Genomic DNA, 17,280 nt, shown 5'->3' on the forward strand with positions numbered 1-17,280 from the left:
AGGGTGGTGAATTGCTGGAATAGGTTGCCCAGAGAAATGGTGGCTGTTTCCATCCCTGGAAGTGTTCCAAGTCAGGCTAAAACAGAGTTTTGAGCAAACCTAATGTAGTGGAAGGTGTCCCTGCCTGTGGCAGGGATGTTGGAGCTGGATGATAACTCTTAAATTCCCTTCCAGTCCAAACCTCTGTATGATACTTAAAGTGTATGCCTGTTTTACCCAGCTATAACACTGAGTTGAAAGCCTCAGACCTCCTTGAAATGTTAAGCAGTTTTGCAACTTTCTCTCTCTCTCTCTGCCTCAATAATCTAATATTTTTTGCTGATAGCACTTGGTTTTGAAACTGTGAGATGTCTTCCTTTCTGCTTATACCAACACCTGTTTCTTCCTGTATTCAGAGGAAGAAAAATGCCACAGAGAAAGTTTCTTCCTTGTTTTTTTTTTTTATTCCCTCCTTTCCTCCCTTTTTAGGTTACAACATGCTCAGAGTTAATTTAAAAATTGAGCTCTCCAGGAGGTGCAGTTTAGGCACAATTATGTTCAGTGGCATTTGGTATGTGTTCAGGAAAGTGCTTCCATTAAAGGCATTTCTTAAATTGGAAACCAGAGTAGTAAACTAGAGAGTGCTACTTGTGTTTGGTGGCCTGGAAATAACATAAATATTTCTACTGGTATTTCCAGTGGTACAGTTTAGATTGCTTTCAAACAGAAATTTGTGCCTCCTGCTTAACCAGGACACACAGAAGTGAGATGTTTCTAGCTGTGTTATGGATAGTGGTAAGTGGCCACACCTGGCTGGGGAGAGCAGTAATTCTGCTCAAGGGCTTCCTTCACCTGTGTGGGTGTCCTGGCTCCAGGAGAGAAATGGCATCTCTCTCACTGTTGGACTACTTCTGTGCAGCAGTACAAGCACCCCCAAAATGTGTTCATCCCATCCTCATATAAATGTCATCAGTCAGAGAGTCATGGAAGGCTTTGAGTTGGAAGAGAACTTTAAAGTTTATCTAGTCCAACCCTCCCCTTGCAGTGGATAGGGACATCTTTCACTTGATTGTGTTTCTCAGAACTCCATCCAACCTGACTTTGAACACTTCCAGTGATGGGGCCTCTAGAGCTCCTGTGGACAACCTGTGCCAGTGTCTCACCACCTTCATCATAAAACTTTTTTTCCTTCCTGACCCTCCTTTCCATTCCTTTAAAGAGTTTGGCTTCTAGATGTGAAAACCCTTTTCTTTCTTTGATTTTCCCAGTCTTTGGGACTTTCCACAGTTGCTTAATGGTTTACTCACCTTCCTGTACAGGGAGGAAAGGGGCTTTTTTCACTCACGTGTACTGAGTAGGAGGGGCTGTTCTTCAGTTCAGCTCTCATGCTGTAGATCACAGGAGCACATTGCTCTCATTATTTAGATCACTACTTCAGACTGACAACATTAATGGCACTTTCAGTCATTTTGTTACTGGATAATTAATCCACAAGGTATTGAACACAATGTGGTGAATAATACAGGAAATTATTAAACTGAGTATTTTCCATGGGTTTACGTCATACTGTATGTGAATCTGGAAGTAACGGGCATGCTGGAGATAGTGTAAAAAGCAGTGGCAGGTTGGATTTGTTCAGTTTTCTCTAGTTTATGAAATTTGAGCTGTACTTTCTAACTCTTGATTTTTGAAGGGACCTTGCAGATCGCTTTAAAAAAGCCATTTGGGAGTCTAGATTCTCTGGAGTTCTCATAACCTCAGTGGAGGAAGGTGAGAGTGTCTGGAAGCTGCTTGAGACTGATGATATTTGACTTTAGTGCTGAACATAGCTGCTTTGATTTGCCCTCTGGATAACCATGCTAATGCTATAAGGAGCTTGCTTTCCCATTTTAGCTGCAGCAGTTAAAGGCCTAAAGGTAGGTGACATGAATGCTTCTATAAATACGTATGTTTTAATCAAGCCATTGTTTATAATTAGATAATAATATAATGGTGTAAATAGGGGTTAGAGTGGGATGTATGAAAGGTTTTAAGCAAGAGAGAGACAAGTGGTTGATATCTTTAGTTTTTAGCAGAGGTATTGGGTGAGATTAACAGATGGCAGTTGCAGCTGAACAACGCTGATTCATCTGATGTAAGGAAGGGTAGAATGAGGTGTAAGAAATTGGATGAAATTCTTGTTGCCATGGCCTTCTGTGTCTGCCTTACTAATTTAATGTACTGTCCCCTCCTGCTTGTCCAGTCACTTATTGAAGTAATGAACCCATGGGAGGTTTTTGGAAAGGGATATTTAAAAGACATGTTCAGAGGTTTTCTACTAAATGGATGCCAGTACTTTCTAGCAATAGAAAAAAAAACCCTGGAAGGCATAAAAAACTCTGAAATCTGCAGAGATCTCTTTTCCTGATAAAGTCTGTGTGGTAGCCTTTACTAACTTACCCATCTTGGCTCTATTATGAAATCAAAAATTTGTTACCTCCCTACTAGTGAGAGTAGTACTTCTGAGGGGTGGGCAGGCACATTTGCTGGCATGCACTTTAGTAAAGCTGCTGTTGCTGTGTGGGAAAGTTCATCCATTGATTTCAAACTTTTAATGTTCTTATTGTAATTTTTTTATCACTGTGACTTTAACTAAACACTGTTTTCCTGGAAGCACTGTGTTTTCAGTGGTAGTTTATGTTTATGTTGAACAGAAGCCATAGGAAAGCGCTGAGCACAGTAGGGTGCAGATGAAAATCAATTTGTAGACATACACTTCCTGAATCAAAACTTACACCCCTGCCCAGCCACAGACCTGCTGTTTATTTCACCAAGCCCTGAGGTGTATGTGTAATTAAGTGTGTTGGTAAGAGGAGAATGGCTCTTGAAAAGAGGGTGTTTCACCCAAAACTATGGGGTTGATGGCTTAGTAACATATGAGATGGTGCTATGCTGGTGGGCTCTCATGGGGCTCCTCAAAGGCACATAATGCAGTATCTCATGCAGCCCAATTTGCAGCAAACAGGTTAGTAGTGCTGGCAAGGTCGGGTTTGGGGATGAAGGTGGCAACCAACATCTTTTTTATCTGGGAAATCAACGAAACAGCTACTTAAAATATGAGCAGGATATTACCTTTGTGTGAAAGATGAGCTGACAGTGTCTCTGTTAAGGACACAATGCTGGCTGAGCACAGTCAGTAAAATCTGGGAAAGTTCTACTGTTTGTAAGTCCCAAAGGCCTTTGGTTTCTAGGAAGATAGAGTACATAAAATGGGGATAATGATTCAGTCATCTGTGTAGACATAGGGAGCATAGTGACTCCCTCAAGTATGTGTGCACAGTGAGGTTGCTCTAATTTTTGTTCTAATTGCTGTTTGTAAAATAAATGCATAAAATGGGGGTCTAATGAAACTCGAATAGGATTGATATTTTGTCATTTCAGAGTTACTGGGATTCTAATCTTTTCATAAAAGTTGTTCTGTAGGGTCCAAGGGATCTGAGTCTCTGCACTAGCCAATTGTGGTTTTGCTGGTACAGCTGTTCCCACTCTGGAGTAACTTTGCTTGATACAGATACAGACAGATCCCTGTGCTGATTTTCACTAGTACATTGCACAGAAGCTGCCATCCCAGCTGACTGTGCCAGTCCCTTCTGAGGGTTTTGATTCCTTGCAGGGGTGTTTGTTCATTTGGGTACAGCATGAGCTGCACTAGAGTTTCTCCAGCATGAGGAGCTGGGACTGGCTGGAGCAGAGTGTTGTCTGCCGGAAGGATCCTTAAGATGCGCATCTGACTGAGCAGACCCCGTATTCAGCCCATATTCACCATCTTCATTTGCCAGTTGCTGTGTGCTGCCATTGGTACCTGTGGTGTTGCTGCTCTCAGTAGTGCTGGAAAGGTGCAGGTGAGAAAACAATAAGTATTAATGACAAATCTGTGCAGGGGAAGGCTCCTGGACTACTTCTGGTAGCCTACCTTTCATAAACAAATGCCTTTCTAAACTTGAAGTGGATCCTGTTGCTGCCTTTGTTGTGTTTCTGTGCAGCTTTTCTGCACATTTTTGTGGGGATCAGTGAAACAACATTCTCTGTGCAGGCAGGCTGCTGGGTTCAGTGTATCAGGTCAGAATCCTGTGTTCAATATCACATACCTTGATGATACGAAAAAGTTACGGCTGGTTTGTTAACATTCACATTAAAGGATGACTACTAACATTCTTAGATGAAATGGGACTTAATTGTAGCAAACAAGCAAAAATTTGCTTCAATCTTGAAGGCTAATGTACGTGTTAAGCTCACACTGGGGAAGAGGCTGAAGGTGCAGTATTTACACCCCGCTGAGCACGGAGGCTGTTGAGGAATACATGCTGTTTTAAAGAGGACAGGTTTTGACAAATAAGTCTGTCTTATTATGAACATGCTCAAAAAGAACGTGCTGTATTCACCAGTGGGATAGGAAAGCCCTCAGGCTCCCAGCTCTCATTCTGGCTTTTCAATGTGGATTTTTGTCTTGGAGTCATTTTTGAGAGCATATTTACTAGTGCAGCTTAAAAAAGCATGTGTTTAATGTATCTCTTTTTGTCGTTGAGATGATAAATTCACAGACAAATAACAAAAAAAAATCACTGGGGACTTTGGTAATAACTTGGGAAGGAAGAAATTCATAAAAATAGGCTTGGGGTGAAGATAGCATCAGTCCTTTAGGCATGAGACTTCTTAATCCCTGGGGTTTGTTTTGCAGCACCAAGTAGTTCACAGCCTCTGTATTGTTAACTCCTAACATCCTTCTAAATTTTACTCTGTGTATCTCTTAATCCATAACTTTGTACCTTATTTTAAACATCAGTTTATTTCTCTAAACTTCTTTCAGCAAATTACCTGTTTAAATTTTGCCTCTTGATTCTAAAGCAAGCATTTGTTCAATCCCCAAAATAAGAGTGGTTAACATGAAATGGCTCCAAAATGTCTGACAAAATGCTGCCTATAACACAACAAAGCATAGTGTTGTAATTTATTATGTTTCTTATTGATTTGCTCATCCAGAAAAGCCTGTCTTGCTCTCTCTTCATTTGGTGTCCAACATGTTGTATTGCGCAGACAACCACAGCTTGTTCCAGAGTAATTTAAGGCTCGGCAGCTTGCTCAGCATCACAAATGCAGTTTTTGGTAGAGCTGAGAATAGAGCCTCTCTCTTCTGTCATGGCTCAGTTCCTCACTGTAATTGTGGGGCAGCTTTCCTACTGACTGAGTGAGCCTCTGATGTGACCAAGCCCGTTATAATGAACAGTGCTGCTTCAAATTTTTATGAATTCCCCAAGTTCAGTAATTTTTTCAGTTTTAAAATACAGTTCCCCAGTGAATTGTGACAAAATACGATTGTCTAATTAAAAAAAGAAGCAGATGTTAATATTCTGCTGTGCAGTCTGGTGTTCTCCACTGCTTGTTAAGCAAGCAGGTTGAGCAAGTGATTGTCTTGCGAGATGGTAGACAAGTATGGTGTACATAGGAACTTGAGCAACTTGCATTAAAGTGAACGTGTTGTGGCAGTTTGGTCTGTTTTACTCAGGTTTATGGGACTAGTAACAGGTCAAGATTTTACAATAAAGGGGCTTCCATTTCCTTTTATTTTTTAAGAAACGCTGCTCACATTTGCAGATCGCCTTTCCTGCAGTGAGGTGCAAACCCAGAAATCAGCGATGCATGAGATGCCTACATAAATACCAATTCACCTTTCACCCTCAGTCATGAAAAAGGTTCTTCTAGTAAATCCATAACATCTTTCTAAGTTAGGCAGTCACAGAGTAAACTAGTAATTAATTTAGTTATAGGAAGCAGAGAGGCAGTGCTTGTGCAATGTGACATGTCACAATATGTCCACTAGAGTGCTGACTATTCACCTGTGACCATTTGTTGTAGTGCTTCTGCTTGGAAAACAGGGGTGTGCTTTTTAAAAAGTCTTGGATGCCACATGGGCTCATTGGAATTTTAATTAGGATTTTTCTCTGTGTTTTTGTTTTGTTTTTTAATAGCCTGTTCAGTTATTGAAGGAGATCAGGAAAAAGATGACAGAAACACCTCTTGCCATTTTTTCCTTCCTTCTACAAATGTCTGAGACAGTGAGATGGTAACTTGCTGAGGACACTGCATGTTGACATTTTAAAGGAGTCTTTGACATGCAGTTTATTGCAAACACAGAAAGTTTGCTTGCCTGAAAGTTTCCCCTCTTTGGTTGCAGGCCCAGCAGGTGCTCAGAGTCCCCAGGCTGTGTTTTCAGCAGCAGAACAAGGAGCAGGGCTGGCTTCAGGCATGAAGAGGTGCAGCTGGCAGTGGAGGTTATTGCCTATCAATAGCTATTCATCCTATTAATTAAGCTGCTGCTGTAAAATCCAGCTAGAGCACAGCTTTTCAGCCTGCCTGTTGTAAAGTAAGCTGAGTCACCTGTGAAATGATGTTAATAAGAGGGCTCCAAGGCTTGTGAGGAGGCTTTTTTCAAGCCCTCTTCTCTTGGGGCTGGCAGCAGCCTCTTTTAGAGACCTGGCTGCCGGGCTGTCTGTCTGTGAATGACAAATGGCACTCACTTCTCTGGAAGCTTTGTGCGCTGTTTTTGTGAACCTTGACTAGCAGGAGCCAAGCTGTGACCTCACACAGCTTTTGTTCCTCAGCTGTAGGCATGTTATGATAAAGACTTTCAGCCCCTTTCTTGGCTCTGCTGAAGTCTTGTTTTTGCAGTCCTTTGGTTTTTGGCTTTTATAAGGTTTTTCTTTATTTTTTAGCATAAAGAGGCAAGAGTATGCACATTTTATTTTCCTTTATCAGGCCAGTGTAAAGCAGTGTATGACTTTTTGGAATGCAGGTGGTTTGCTTTAATGATTTCATGGAGATCCTCATAGTGGCTCTTAGGACTACTGAGAGGTTTATTTTTCTTGTTCAAATTATGTACTTCAGAGTTCTTGCATTTCAAGTTTAGGTCCAGTTCAGTTCCACTTCTGTAGGATGTAAGCAAGTGAGCTGCCTTCTCTAAAGCCCTGGAGAAGGATGTGAGGAGCAGAGTGGGGGGTCCAGCTCACCCTCTTCACAAGTGCTGCTGAGGAAGGACAGCCCAAGACTTTCCTCCAGGTGGTCTCTCAAGCAGGAAGGTAACAATTGTAGGAAATTCCTTTCCTGCCACCAGTTCACAAGCTCAACAAACAATCCCTTTGTGGAGGTATTGGGGTCATCCTTCTAGTTTCTTACTCTTCTTTGCCAGCTACTTATTTGTTCAACAGTTCATTTCTGGAGGAATTCGGGAGTGGTTGTCTGTTTCTCCCTTCCTGAACCTTTTCAAGTCTTTCTAAAAAGACAAAAAAAAAAAGAAAAAGTTGACAAAACATACTTGAAACTGTCCCATGTCACCATACACAACAAATTGTTCTGCCAAATCATATGCTAAAATCTCCCTTGTGTTTGTGCTAGGCTTGTGTGACTGCTTTTGTTTTAGGTATTGACATTATGGGCTCTTCATTCCAGGGAGGCTGAGAAGCCAAAGGCAACTCAGTTGTGTGAGTAACGCATCAGTCCTGTTCAGATTCAGTTTCTTTAGAGAACAACGCCCTTCCGCCTGAGCTGCGAGGCTGCTCTGCTGCTCTTTCATGTGCAGCCTTCTGGTTGATACTCAGCCCTGCCCTGGTGCCACGGCTTCCTGATTTATGAGCTTGCAGGAGAAGCTGCTGATTGTAGCTGCTCATCAAGAGCACCAGTGAAAAGTCAACAGCTTTGACAGATGTGACTGAGTGTCAACATTTTTCTCAATTTTTATTTTTTGTAAATTCCTTATTTTCAGACCTCTCATTCTTCCCAACCAGTATTGAGCAGATGATGTTCCTCTACATGCCCTGTGGCATGTTGTGTTCTTTCCAGGATGCCTGTTGATCACTGTTGCATTTTAATAGTCATGTGGCTCATGCTTGGCTATCCTAAGCCCACTTGTAGTTTCCAGTAGGCTTGTGGTGGCTGCCATCCATTCTTACACCCACTCAATCCTTTTAAACCATTAGAGCATCGTGCTTTTAGTTAAGGTCATGAGTAGGGTGTGGAGCAGCCTTTTAAAAAATTTCTTACTCTACCTAACTTTTGGAAGATTGGTCATCAGTTTTACTGGTGTCCTCATTTTTGCTTTTTCCTTCAGGTCTTGTTTTCCTTCCTTTGTAGTGGTTTATTTTTCCATGGAATTGCAGTGCAGAGCCTCATACAAAAATTTATCTGTGCCAGCTGAGAGTAGATAAAACAGGTCTGGGCAAGGAAGGGTGTCTCTTTGTGGACACAGTGCAGGCTGGAATGTGGATGTAATTGCCTGAGCCAAGACTAACTCCTTGAAGTGAAGGTTTTATTTCTTTCCTGTGATTAAGCTGGGAGTGTGTTAGTTTGGAGTTGCAATAGGTTTAAGGAAATTATTTCTTTTTGTTTTCTTTTGTCTGTTTCTAGGAAATATCCCGGTATTAAGAAATCAAAACAGAGGCTGGATTCTTGCTCTGAGCCATTTGTCACCAAAGAGAAGGAAAAAAAGCCATCTTTGCTGGTGCTGATTTTTTTTTCTTCCTAGGAAAAGGATTTCTTCCTAGAAAATGAAAAGAACTTGAGTTGTTGAGTTGGCAGGTAGTTGATACATCTCTGCCCGGTCTGAAGAAGTACTTAACTTTTACATAACTACCTATGAGTCTGTTTAGGAAGCTGCCAAGCTACAGTGGACTGTGTGGTTTTCATTATGTCAACATATTTAAACTTGTTGCAAATGGCCTCCTTTTATGGGTGGTTAGAATTCCTTTTAAGTTGCCATTCAGAAAGCCCCAGAGGGGAGGGGAGCTGTGACAGCTCAGCAGATCGTGCTGTGTCCTAACTCCGGGCAGGATGCTGCTGTGCCCTAAGGAACAGCACGTGGCATGGAGCAAAATTTGGTTGAGCACCCCTGCTGTGCTCCTTTGGCAAGACTTGGGGATTTACAGCACTGAAGTAACTGAGGCAGCATGAGAAATACTTTGCTTGCTTGGTCTTATTTTCGATGCTGTAGCTACTGAATGCATAACTACCTGATTAATGCAGAGATTTTAATCTTCGGACCCCCTTGCAAACACTTATTAATTGCACTCATAGATTTTAAATTTGTAGAACTAGAAGGGATAATTACAATCCTGTAATTTGGTCTCTCCATGCAGCGGAATGCAAATCTTTTACTGAATTAGTGGCTTTATTCCCCTCACTTTAAAAATGTGCTCCTTATTTAAGGAATTTGTTTTCTAGCCTCAATACCAAGTCATCAAAATTTCTCAAAGCATTGTCAGACTTCTTGCTTATACAATTATTAGGCTGGTATTAATCTTCACTTCTTAAAAATCAAACGAGCAGAGCTGTTAGAACAGCCTCAATATAGGGCAAGTTCTCCCATTTACAGATATTCCTCTTCCATTTGATTTTTAACTTACTAATTTCTTTTTAACAAAGAAAACTTTGTTTGCTGTGCATTTTGTTTGCTGTTGTTTGTCATGTTTAAAGGGTTGCTAAGTAACCTGCCTCTTCTCTTGCTCCAAATTTTTTCATATATATCCAACATAATTTTAACCTTTTTGGTTTGTATCTGATACAAATTTCTGCCTGGTTGGATATTTGTTAGGACCCTCAATCGTCATCATCCTCACTATCATCACAGCATCCAGAAGAGAGTTCCTGTTTCAGGAGAATGACCTGCACCCTTTGTTCTTGGACATTGTTTGGCTTCACTGGGACACACATTAGTCTCTAATCTTTCTCTCTAGGTCATGTGAAGAAAATACAGAACAAGTGGAAAAAACAACTGCTATCAACATGTTTCTCTCTTCCCTGGAGGAATCTTGCTAAAGTCTTGTGAACTAGATTTTACTAGTGTTCAGGATTCACCAGTCTCCTTTTAGGTACCTCTAGTCAGTTGTTTGAAACGTTATAAGGGGCTGCTGGCTGCTCTGGATTTTTCCCTCTCCCTCAGAAATACCTGTTTAATGTTAAACCTTTTGTGTTTGAAGAATCACTGTTCTGTAATGCTGATGTTTGCAGAAATAGAATGACTTAGAAGTAAAACTTCCTGCTAAAATTGTGGGGGATTTAATATGTTTGCTCTTTCATTTCATCATTTTTGTATATAAACATGAATTTGGGTCAGTCTTCCCCCTTCTCCCTCCCCAGTTTTTCTATCATGTTCCTATTTGCAGGAAGTCCTTTACCACTGGGTGCCACTGTTTGATAGTTCTTAACATTTGCTTCAGTGAAGTCCTCAGAAACTCTCCCCTCTCTCTTTGGACTTCGGATTTCAAATCAGGGCTCAGTTTTCATGTGAAGACACATGTTTCCATGTAGTAAAATTTGATTCAAACCAATTTGCCCTGATTTTTATTTAGTGGCCCACACTGATGGGTCTACAATACATTGATGGTACACTGTAGCTGTAGGGAGTATAAACTGATTTTACTGGCTTTTCTGCTCTTAAAATCTCTTTTAAAATGTGTAATTTCAGAATTGCATATGAATCACTGTTGACCCATGTATAAACAAATTGCTTGTTACCTTTGGGGATTAATCTAGTTGCAAACTGTGTTGCTGAGTGCCTTTCCTAAGAGGCATAATTTCAATTATCATCTCTTGAAAATCATGTTACTACACTGTTACAATTACCTGTGTAGTGTTTTGGTGAAAGTTATGTGTATATTCACGTGTGTGCCTTTGCCAGTCATGATTTATCCCTTTCAAAGGACTGACATAGATGAGAGGACAGAAGGGTGTGCATGACATGCTGTTGTTCTGCGGGGCAAAAGCACTATAGTCACTTAAGGCCTTTTGGATGAGAGGTGTTCAAAACACTGGGTCTTCTCCTTGCCATCGGAATGGCTTTCCACACCCCCAGCCCTGTCTTGTGATTTAGATAATCACAGGATCCTGAGCAAAATGAGTATGGGGAACATAAAGTCCTTAAGAAATATGTAGGGAATTTAGGTAAGACAAGTGATGTGAGATGCACAGTGTGCATTACCTGCTCTTAGTCCCAGACTGGAACTTGTGGTGTTACAGTGGGTGGATCACAGACCAGGATTTAAGGAAGGTGAGTGGTGATCAGTGTGCTGCTTGCTCTTCATCCTGTGTCATTATGTCTTTTCTATTGCCTGTACTAAAAATTAGCTGCTAAGTAGTTTGTTGCAGTGAAAGTCAACATCTGAGTTTTGCTGTGTCTGACAAAAATGGGACCTTTTGGAAGGTCTCCATCTTTTCCTCTCTCAGTATTCTTAACGCACCTTGTCTGCAGACGACTTCTTGCAGCAGGAGGGGAGAGGCACTTTCTGTCTTCTGCCTCTCGTTACACAGCTGCATTGACACCTCTTAGCATTTTAACTGAACAAGAGAAGAAATAAATGCAGATATTTAGAGCTGGTCCTTTCAGCTGGTTTGAAAGCCAATGGCAGAGAGCTTCCTTGTAGATCTTGCAGCCTGAGGAAAATTTCTTTAGGATTAATACAAATTCCTCTAACTGGGGCTCCTGGGGTTTTTAGTGGAAGGTGTGAGGCCATTCTTAAGGCTGTTTTTGTGTTCTTGCATCTCTTTTCCAAGTAAACCAAGAGGAAGGAGCCGTTCTGTCCTCACCAGCAGTGCTCTTCTGGCCTTTGCTTCCTGGGGGTCATGGCTGTTCTCTCCACACCCAAGACTTGACTAACTTCAAAGCCCTGGAGCAGAGACTGCCTGGTGCTGTTTAAATTGAGTGGGAGCCATGAGCAGCCCTTAGCATTTGAGAGAATTGTAACTGTGGAGCACTACCCCAGATCTTGCACTCTGCCTTCTCTTAGGTGTCAGTGCCAATGCAAACATCTTTAAAATTACCCTCTTTCTTCTGGTTTCTCATTTAGTGGATGTTTTATCTGTGCTTTGTTGATGTTACTCTCAGCAGTACTTAAGGGAAGAAAATGAGTGTTAACTGGATTTCCTTCAGATTTCGAGTGGGTTAGGTCATTTTAGTACCACAACAGGAACCGCTTCAGGACCCGGCAAGCTCTGCTTCTTTCCTTATCCTTGACATCACTGAGATTGCTTTAGGCTGCCCTAATCAAGTGAGCCCTTGTTCCTGAGAGAATTCCATCTGGTGTGTCAGACTTTTGGCAGCTGTGGAACTAAAGTAGCCATGATACCTGGTGTCAGGGGGACGCAGTGAGTTAAACAGTCCTGGCATAGGCTGGACAGAACTTTGTCAGCCTTGGGATGGGATTTGAGATCTTGAAGTGCACGACAGGAAGCATTGAGATTGGCCTTGCAGAAACATATGGTAGTTTCTAAGATGCTCTTTTATGTCTGGAGCTGTAAACAAAAACCAGATGCCTGCTAAAGAGTTTTAAAAGTCCATGATGTTAATTTTGAAGAACAGTAATGTAGTAAGTAACCTAGTAGCAAGACAGTACTCATTGGGCAATCCCAGGTACATGCTGCCCTGAACATGTTTTGATTTTGATACAGGTGAAGATCTGTTCGGCTCTAGAAGCAAAGCTGTTATCACGGGGAAGTGGCAGCCTATTTGAACAACAAACAAGGGGCTGGGAGGAATTGCAGCCACCAGGACCTCTCTAGTCCTCTCTTTTCCCTCCACAGGCAGTCTAGCTGTGTTTTGCCATGACCCAAACTCCATCCTCCCCTTTCAGCCACAAAAGACATTGTCAGAGTCAAATTCCTTTGTTGGTGTCTGGCTTGAGCATCTTGGCTGGGAAGAGTATTTTGTATTCTGTTTTCAGGAGCTCTTACTTTGAATTAAAGGGTGAACTGTGGGAAGTTATTAATGATATCTATAATCAAGAATTAATCAAGTAAATCTCTCTAGTCGAGTGCCTCTTACTGCACTGAGAGCATACAGATAAAGATGATAGCAGTGTGAGCTTTCAGTGCAAACAGTGCTGAGGTGGTGCCTGCAAAGCACACTCTGAATTTAAGTAGCTGTTTTGCTTCCTACCCAAACTGGCTGATGTGAGGTGGTGCTGGGTTCTGTAACATCTGAGCAGGGACATGCAGAAGAATTTTTATTTCAATTCCTCTTGAAATTGGAAGGGGGAGAGTAAAAGAATATTTTTTCCCCTGAAAAATGCCTTTGGGTTACTTGTAGCAAACTGCAAGTCTGCACGGTAGTTTAAAAAGCTAAAAATCTAAGTCTTAAAACAAAATGTTTGATGGTTTACAGTACAGCTCAGAGCAGATGTTGAAGCTTTTTCAAGAATAAAATCTTCAGGAGGCGTTCAGTGTTTGAGCTAGTGCTCCTTTGGAAGATACTAGTTCAAGAACTTATTAAGGTAAAAAAGGAAATCACATGAATTTTTAGTCTTAATGTAACTTTTGGATCTACTTTAGTTTATTATTTTCATGTCCATTGGTATTGTTAGGCATTTATTTATCTGCTTTTTCAGGGGCCTCAACTCTACCTCTGCTTTCACAGCTGGAAATAATTGTGGGAATCATTTGAAGGGTGAAAATGCCATATATATGTGTAATAATATAAATATATGGTGTCTCGCAGGAATTTTTATATTCAAATTCCATATGTAGAGGTGATTTCTGGTATGAAGAATATCAGATAGAAAATAAATGCAGTTCCCTGAATACCGTATAAACATGGGAGAGTTTGCTTGGGTTTTTTTCATTAATTTCTTTCTCCTATGAAAGCTGTGGGAGCCTTGTTGTAGCAAAAACTCTGGAAGCTGCTGAATCCTTATCTGGTGGTGTTAAGATATCTGTTAAAAACATTGTCTGTAGTTGTCTTTTTACACATGCTTCCAGTGTTGCTACCATTAAGGGACTTTTGCTGGAAAAAGCCCTCTGTAGACAGAAGATAAATAACATTGGAAGCAAAGGTATCTGCTGGACATGTGCCCCCAAATGTGACTCAACGCTTCTGGCATGCTCTGGTTTGGTTGTATCTCTTCAGCAGGACCAATTTTTGAAGGGTCTTTTTTGTTTTCCATGAATTTACCTGTGCTCCAAGGAAATTAAATGAGAGAGTTGCAAGTATTTGACCACTTGGTCTCGGCCCTTCAAGGCTGAGGTACTTCTTGATTACTCCAAGAGCATCTTTTTTGTCTGGAGACATGAAACTTCTGTCTGGGAGGATACTTGAAGTAATTGAGGCATTTTCTTTGTCTTAGTGGGATGGTGAAATTGCTTTGCAGCTGTTTGAAGAGTTAAAATTCTTCCATGCAGGATCCCCAGTTTATTCTTTCTCACTGTGGATCAAAATTCACATATACCAAAGAAGTTGTGGACAAAGACTGTGCAAGTTACTCAGGCATGACAAGGTGGATAAATGCTTTTGTGCTGCTTGTGCAGCACCAGCTAATTCAGCAAATGCACTGGGAAAGCACCTGCCAAATTAGTGGGTGTATTAAACTTGAGCCAAGTTCAGCTAAAACATCCCCTGAATTCAAATCTCCTTTATTTGGAGCAAGGTAGTGAGGAAACACAACAATCGATTGTGCATTCTCAGTCTGTCATGTAACAGCAGATGGTTAAACGGAGCCTCTCGGATGCTCTTCAGGCAGCACATTCCTGCTAAGTGATTATTTGGATTATTAATGTCCCACTGTAGCACCTAGTGATGATCTGAAAGCAGCTTTATGGGCTGTGACTTCTTGTGGTGATGAGCACTAGAGACTCATGGAATTAATAATGTTTTAATTGTTATCGCTTGAACATTGATTAAACTTGTTTAAGTACTTTTAAGGGATTCTGTCATCAAGCTTGACTGGTTTAATGGTGTGAGCCTGCACCTCAGAATGAAACTCCGGGGATAAAGTGCTGTGGTCCTGTCTGCCCTTGGTGTGGTGAATCCTTTGTGCCTCAATTTCCTTTTAATGTGACACTTCCCTGTGCTTTTGTAAATGTTAGCTTTGACAGGGTGTGGGTAGAGATCATATCTTAATCTTATCTTAATTGTATTGTTTGCAGTGACTTACATTTCACAGTGACTGTGCAGGACTTTTTTGGTGGCCACCAGCCCGGCTGAGGTTTGCAGAGGGTGAGAGAGAATTCACTGAGTGGGAATTGGGTGCCCTGTGTTGCTGGCTCTGTTTGGAAATCCTAGTTGAAGTCATTTGCAGCTTAATCACTTATGAAAGGACTCTTCCCAGGGGAGTTTTTATTCATTCATGTTTGCTGCTAGTAGAGTCATGATACAGTAGGAAACCACAATTCCTGACCTCTGAGTTGAATGCATGTTTTAAAAATAATGATGGGACAGAAGAAAGAAGTAAAAATAGACTTCACTTTAAGGGCTTCCTCAAACCAAATCGATGTGCTGCAAAATACTGCACCACACTTTGAGAAATGATTGAATCAAATTGTTTTTCAGGGGCTTGTGTCAAGAAAATTGTACATTGTCGATGGCAGTTGTAGAGTAAATCTGCCTTTTTCATCTCCACCTAAGCAAACAGGAATTATCTTGAAGAAGCAGCAGGTTATTTTTGGATTTACTTTAACAGAGAGCCATTGATAAATGGCTTCTAGAAGACTCACAGACACATCAGGGCAACAGAATTGATAGAGGAGTAAAGCAAAACAAATATTTACAGAGAAGGTTTATTTTGGGTGGAGGTTGGATATGTAATATTTGAGTTATTTTAGTTGTAATAAGCCTGATGTGAACACTGAGGAAGAATGAAATGTTGTCTTTGTGTAAGAAAAAGCTTGTTTATTTACTATCTGTGCTAAAGAGAATAGACCTCTACAAATGTTAATTAACAGCATGGTGCTGTGTGGTGCGTGATGAGGGGTTTTGGGGGACTGTTTTGGTTTTTGTTTGGCATGCTATGGAACAGTGAGATGTGAGTTTAGCCAAAGACCCCCAAGATGGGCTGTGGTGGAGGCTGAGGGACCTGGACTGGCTCAGCTCAGAGCAGAGGTTTGGCGGGACCAAACAGCAGCCCCCTGTGCCTGGAAGGTGCTTTCCAAGGAGATTGACCCAGACTCTTCACCTGAGTGTGTAGCTGGAGCATGAGAGGCAGCAGGCTGGAGTTGGAACAAGAGGTTCATGTAGGTATAGGTAAGAAGAACCACAGTGAAGAAAGGCTAAAGTGGTCATCCACAGAGGCTGTGCAGCCTTGGGGAAGTTTCAGGGTCTTACTGGGAAATGTCCTGAGCAACCTGCTCTGATCTCATGGCTTTTCCTGCTCTCAGGAGGAGGTTGAATTAGAAGTCTTCCAAGCTTCTTCTGACCTGTTTTCTAGTAAGCCCATATATTTGGCATGTGTAGTGATAGCTGGTTGCTTGATTGAAGCAAGGAGGACTCTGAAGTGGTGACAGGAGAAGTTTTCTTATTCCACTGTCAGTGTCAGTAAGAGGTTTCTGCCATGAAAAGCAATACATTTCCATATTTTCCATATTTTTGTGGGCAGATTTTTATAGTATTTTCAGAGGTCCCTGTGAGACCTGACACCCCGCACAGAATTCAGAAATTCTTCATATGAACTTTCCTTGAAGAACTCATGAAGGAGCCACCCTGAGAGCAGCTCACGCTGGTGAGCTGATTCGCATTGAAGTTTCTCCACAAATTTCTCCAGAAATTTGGTGTGTGAGATGCAGCACCACTAAAACACAGTTTACATCATCCATTCTGAAAACGAAGCTGAAAAACCTTTGCCAGGTCTACTGGACACACTCAAATCCAGATTATCCTTCTTGCATCTGCTGAAAACTTCCATGTTGTTTTACTTCCTCACCTGTGAGCAGCTGCAGCTGGGTGATGGTGGTACTGTTCAGTTTTAATCTACTGAAGTATTAAGTGAAAATCTTTCTGCTGTATCAAGTGGATTTGATCAGAGCTGAGCAACAGTATGAGAGTCCTGCTGAAAGAAAATAGTTCAGGGATTAAACTGTGGCTGAACATAGGTTTTGTAGCTCATGGGGTGAGAAAGGGAGGGAAGGGCTGGTAACAGTGGGATCTGAATTAAAGCACATATTCAGCTTTTACTGGAAACAGCACAGCAGATCCCAGATTCTCTGATTTATCTCGGAGCCCCATGAGTAGAGTGTGCAGCATTCAGCTGTTCTGCCAGTCAGGAGAATGGAAGCCTCTCGCCTTTTCCTTCATGTCCCGTTGATTCATGTCTGTAAACCCACATGCTGAGATTTTTTTCTGAGTCTATGTGAGGGGCCAATATTTCATCAGACTGACAACTACAGATTTTGCGTGCAGGTTTTCACAAAAGTGAAGAGAGACAGAATTTCCCTGAATGTGCTTTGATTTGGATGCTGGTCATCTTGTGAGTGTTGCTTTTTAATGGAAAGGAATATGAATGGTCACATATGAAT

The 17,280-nt window shown here is 41.5% G+C and overlaps 1 protein-coding gene across 4 annotated transcripts in view; it reads left to right on the top strand.

The window, feature by feature from the left end:
• Nucleotides 1–17,280, top strand: part of FAM107B (family with sequence similarity 107 member B) — a 59,183-nt gene that overhangs the window by 31,639 nt on the left and 10,264 nt on the right. The gene's annotated exons all lie outside the window — the stretch shown is intronic.

The sequence above is a fragment of the Cinclus cinclus genome, chromosome 4 (genome assembly GCF_963662255.1).
Source record: "Cinclus cinclus chromosome 4, bCinCin1.1, whole genome shotgun sequence".
In the NCBI taxonomy this organism is placed as follows: domain Eukaryota; kingdom Metazoa; phylum Chordata; class Aves; order Passeriformes; family Cinclidae; genus Cinclus; species Cinclus cinclus.